This window comes from Hippocampus bargibanti, linkage group LG14 (assembly GCF_051943395.1).
Source record: "Hippocampus bargibanti isolate YZ-2025 linkage group LG14, ASM5194339v1, whole genome shotgun sequence".
In the NCBI taxonomy this organism is placed as follows: domain Eukaryota; kingdom Metazoa; phylum Chordata; class Actinopteri; order Syngnathiformes; family Syngnathidae; genus Hippocampus; species Hippocampus bargibanti.
In genome coordinates this window covers 15,839,587-15,844,331 of record NC_142747.1, presented here as the reverse complement: position 1 = coordinate 15,844,331, position 4,745 = coordinate 15,839,587, and the positions used below count along the sequence as shown (strand labels likewise).

Sequence of the window (4,745 nt, the reverse complement as noted above, 5' to 3'; positions counted from 1 at the left end):
TTTCACCTTTCACTTCCAGGTGAAAAAAGCCCAAGCATTTTTCGAGTCAACAAACCCGTCTTCACAGATACAATAAAAGAAACATCCTTTCATATATGCGACCAACACACGTTAGCATCTTGGTGGGAATATTCTACTGCACTTTATATTCCTCATGTCACCGGATGTTTGCCAATGTAATAACTAATGTATGTGTGTTAAACAGTGGCAGATGACAAAAGCCTGCAAAGCCTTCTCTGCTGGCCTAAAAATATCTGAATCACAGTGTAATGTGAATTATATTTTGTGCACACATTCTTAATAAATAATTCCAAATTGTCTTTAAGTTCTCTTTCATTACTTTTCCTCTGTTGTGCTGCTTCCAGATGTGTGTTTTCGTATTTAAGCATTTAACCAATCACATTTCAGCCATAATTTGTTACCAGGGTCAGAAATCTACCTGGATACCTTCACAATCAGCTTTGCGGGCCCTGTCGCATCAAATGTGTCGATCAAACGGTTGCTCTAACCAATCAGATTTCAAGTTGACAACTTCTTGAAGGTGCTGGTCAACGTCAGAGTTTTCACAAACTATGATTGGCTAGTTACTAGCCAATCAAGTTTGCGAAAAGTGTTCTGATCACAAGCCACTAGTGACAAGCGCATACAGGCCAGAGCTATCACACGGTATTGGTAGCGAACTGCATAAGCAACTATACTGTGTTGATTTAATAGCAGTTTTGTCAACCCACAATGGCTGAAGGAGGAGAAATTGATTTGGTTGGAGATTTACTGTTAAATCCATTTTCAATACGTACTTTTCAAGATAAAAAGGACATCATTAAGAAAGATTGGTCAGTTATTTCCTGGCTAATGCTATCTTCTAGTGGACTTAGTAGTAAATCACACAACATTTTTTTCAGGCTGAATTGATTCAGACATAGCACTACTGAAGGCCTAGCCATGAAATCCACGGTCTGCCACTGTATAAGATATATCTCAAATTGAAAGGTCGTGATCACCTGGCCAGCAATGTTCACTAAAATCGGTACCCTCGTTTTGAGTCGATGAATTCAGCCTGCCTGGTAATAAGCTGGCAGGCAAACGTACCATTTCAACAAACATGTACCCAATGCATTTTGTTCTGCTAACTTGCAATACTTTTACATCAGCTGTGAACTTTTCATTGTTTTTATAATTCGTCGCACTGCAAAAAGAAACGGTTGCAGACATGGTTGTACTGTGCACATGCCCTCGGTGAACCGAGAGACATCGCTTGGTGACATATGCACATAGCAAGGTTAAAGCAACCATCGTCATTGCACCTTGCTCTTCCTGCTGCGCAACACACAGCTTCTTCCTCTATCAGAGCCAATTTAGTGAGCCTCCGCAACCAAGACGTTGCCCCCGACAGACTGTTTCTGAAACTTCAAATTCCTCTCACTCCCCGCACATGACTTTGTTGTCTAAGTAAGGTCCGAGACATGACGCTAACGCATGAAGACTTAATGTAAACAGTCCTTTGCGTAATTTACGGATGCGATGGAGATTAACGGCCGGCTCGTTTGTCGTGTTTAGCCAAAATCCAATTGTCCCACAGAGGACTGCATCACAAAGCAGGGTGAGTCATGAAAACCACGTATCTCAATAGCCACAAAACGAGCAATGATTGATGATGCAACACTTAAGATGATTAATTCTTCAACGTGATGTGCCTTCAAGCCATAGTTTCTCAGATTAACTTTTTTGATGAATATGTCACAAATTTGTAAAATACATAAATAACAATCATGATCAACCTTGGTGGAGCTGATGCGACATACCTACTAGACACTTTATTAGGTACAGTACATGTACATTTAGAGGCAACAAACCAGTTTAGTGCAATTATTTTCACATTTTATGTTGTAAATGTCATGTTTCTATTCATGAATATAATACTGTATGTGTTGTTTAAAAAAAAAACACTGTAGCCTATTGTTTAAATGAAACGTGACAATGCAGTTGTCAGGGTGAAACAAGGTGGTGGTGGACCCCCAAAAAAAAACAGGCAGGAGGGAGAAACAAAATCACAAACTACAAAATCAGCAGAACAGAAAGGTCCAAAGTAGAAAACAAAACAAGGAGTAAAACACAACAAGATGAAACAAACCTGACAGGGTGAAACAAAGCAATGACCCGACCCTGAATGGTCGTGCCAGGAGTCCTTTTGATGGTCACTGATTGCAACAGGCAACACCTGTAGAGCTGCAGTTGGGGCCCTACAGTGCCACCCATTGGCCGCAAACCGAAACGTGACACCAAGTAAGCAGATAGCGAGAGAAGCTAACATCTAAATCTTACTCAATGGTCCTTATCAGAGAAAAGAAAAAGAGTCATTCGATTCATCAACACCAAAAGTTGTCAATGCCGGTGGAGAGTCCAAAACTTTGTCAAAGATTATTCAACTCTTTATTATGGCTTCCCTGAGAGGGCCGTTATATTGTGAATCCAAATAAATGTTACATTCTTTCATCATATTATTACATATGCACAACAAATTGACAGATTGCTGGGTCTGAAATCAAAAGGATAATCAATAGTATTGTTCTATTTACTGCATGAAGAGTACAAAAGAAATGAAGAAATATTTTTGGAATATTATTTATGATACCCGAAAATGTGAAATTTTGGTCCAGATTTTATCAAGCAGCATGGAGGTTCATTGATCCTTGGTTTGCTTTCCCGGGTGCCATAATATGACATTGCAGGCTGCATCTGGCCCCTGGACTTTTATTGCTTGACAACTGTGAGGAAGGGTTTTTTTTTCCCGTCATTACTTTTTCGACATCATATCAAAGCCGAGAGCTTTGGAATGACTTTGCAAACAAAATGAAAAAAAAAAACTATAATAATTGAAGTGGATGATTTGTGAGTTGTTTTTGGCTTTGAAGGACAAATGGATGTCTCACAATAAAGAAGGAGACAAAGACAAAATTGGATTCATGCTCACATACAAGGGATGTGCTCCAGTAAAATTATGTGCAAACACAGACATACACAAACAACGGCGGATGTGATTTTTTTCATTCACCAATGATAAATTCCAGAGTGTTTTTTTTACACCGATATGATGTGATTCCATTATCCTGAGCTCAATGTTTGTGGAAGACTATTAGGAACTGTAACGAGGACCACAATTAGTGAGTGGGTGTTGGTACAGGACCACCAATCTCTCCAGGATATGTTCAAGGACATTTTAACATCGTTGCGCCATTGATCTCTACTGGCCACACGATCCTATCTCTGAATGTAACAGCTAAAATCCATAATGCCGATTGCATCTTTCTCTCAGCACAGTTTTTAATAGCAACTACACTCATTGCTTGTTTAGGAAGCCAAAATCTGACTGATAAAAATAAGTATATTTGCCTAAACAAACATGCGCGTAAGTGACCGATGAGACAATATTTATCCATTAACCTGGTTTCATTAACGATGGTTTCACAACATTATCATACATGTTGTTTTTTCTGACCACGTTTCTATTTATCAACGTGTAAAATTATATTCATGGGACTAGGACTGTTCATCTTATTTCCTTTGTGGTCTCTTTCAATTCTTGCATGTTTCTTTTCCCATAAATTACAATTTTGCCAATGTGTGTACGTGTGTGTGTGTGCGTGTGTGTATGTGTGTGTGTGTGGTACTGTGAGTAATAACAGGAAACTGACCTTTCATGTTTACACAATCTTAGTTGGCCAATTCGTCATTTCAACTAAAACAAGTACGCAAGGCTGTGACCCACGCAGGACATAAGCAACTTGACTTCTGGTGCACCTTCAAAGGTAAGTCAAGGTCTAGTGTTTACGCAGAGCCTCATCTGGCAAAACGTACCCGTTATTTATAGGTCTCCTTGTACGCCCTATCTATAGCTGCAGATGTCCAAGGTCCAGAACAAGGTAGGCTTCCATGGTCCGGCTGTGTCCAGGCGTGGTCCAGCGTCTTAGTTGGTTCCTGTGGAAATGATCTCGGGGCAAATTGTACATTTTTATATGATGCATTCGTAGTCATCATATGAGTCTATGCACTCTGTTGCTGTCCAGTTTTTATTTATGTGTGTGCCAGGGTGTAACTGTCTATACTTCTGTTCTCATCGATATCTGGAGCAGGGAGAGAGGTACAGGATTTTGAAGGCTGGCTAAAACAAAATAGGTGTGAAAAAAAAGATTAACATGTGAGTCCCAAAAGCGCGAAATAGTGTCTGGTTGTAAATTTCATGTCCTGTATAGAAATGTAACCAAAAGGATGAACTGTGGGGATGTTTATGCATCGTAAGCGTCTTAAAAGCCGAGACATGCTCCATTTGCTTTGTTGCATCTCTGTTTATGCAGAAACTATCAACCAGATAACATCAGCAAATAATCTCTGGCTGCATTAAGTCAAGACACTGCTTTCCACATCTGGTCGAGTCGTAAACACTTGGAACTGGAACAGCTGGTGGGAATTACAAGGTCTTGATATCAAAAAGAACATTTTAAGTGTATAGAGTGAAGATGATCCACAACATGGAGCTGCGCACAAAGACGTTGGGGAGTTGTCCTTGTCTGAACTTTAAAATTTTTAATCATTGTCAAATCACAAAATTGTCTCAGAAGAACACACACTTTGTTCGTACATGGACTCTTCAGAAACCAAAACATTTTGTGGCTCCTTACGGATTTGAAGCTTCAATCTTCCATCGATTACAAGATGAAATTCCATCATACTACTTGGTGTCTCTCCAA

General features: G+C 39.6%; 1 long non-coding RNA gene across 1 annotated transcript in view; it reads left to right on the top strand.

Annotated features, from left to right (window-relative positions):
* Positions 1-3,755: 3,755 nt before the first annotated feature.
* The window catches only part of LOC148888551 (uncharacterized), a 1,568-nt gene continuing 578 nt past the window's right edge, over positions 3,756-4,745 (top strand). The window contains exons 1-3 of the long non-coding RNA XR_016117218.1: positions 3,756-3,806; positions 3,894-3,920; positions 4,353-4,745. The exon at positions 4,353-4,745 is cut by the window's right edge and continues 578 nt beyond it. This is a non-coding gene — a long non-coding RNA (uncharacterized LOC148888551). The remainder of the gene's footprint in view (positions 3,807-3,893; positions 3,921-4,352) is intronic.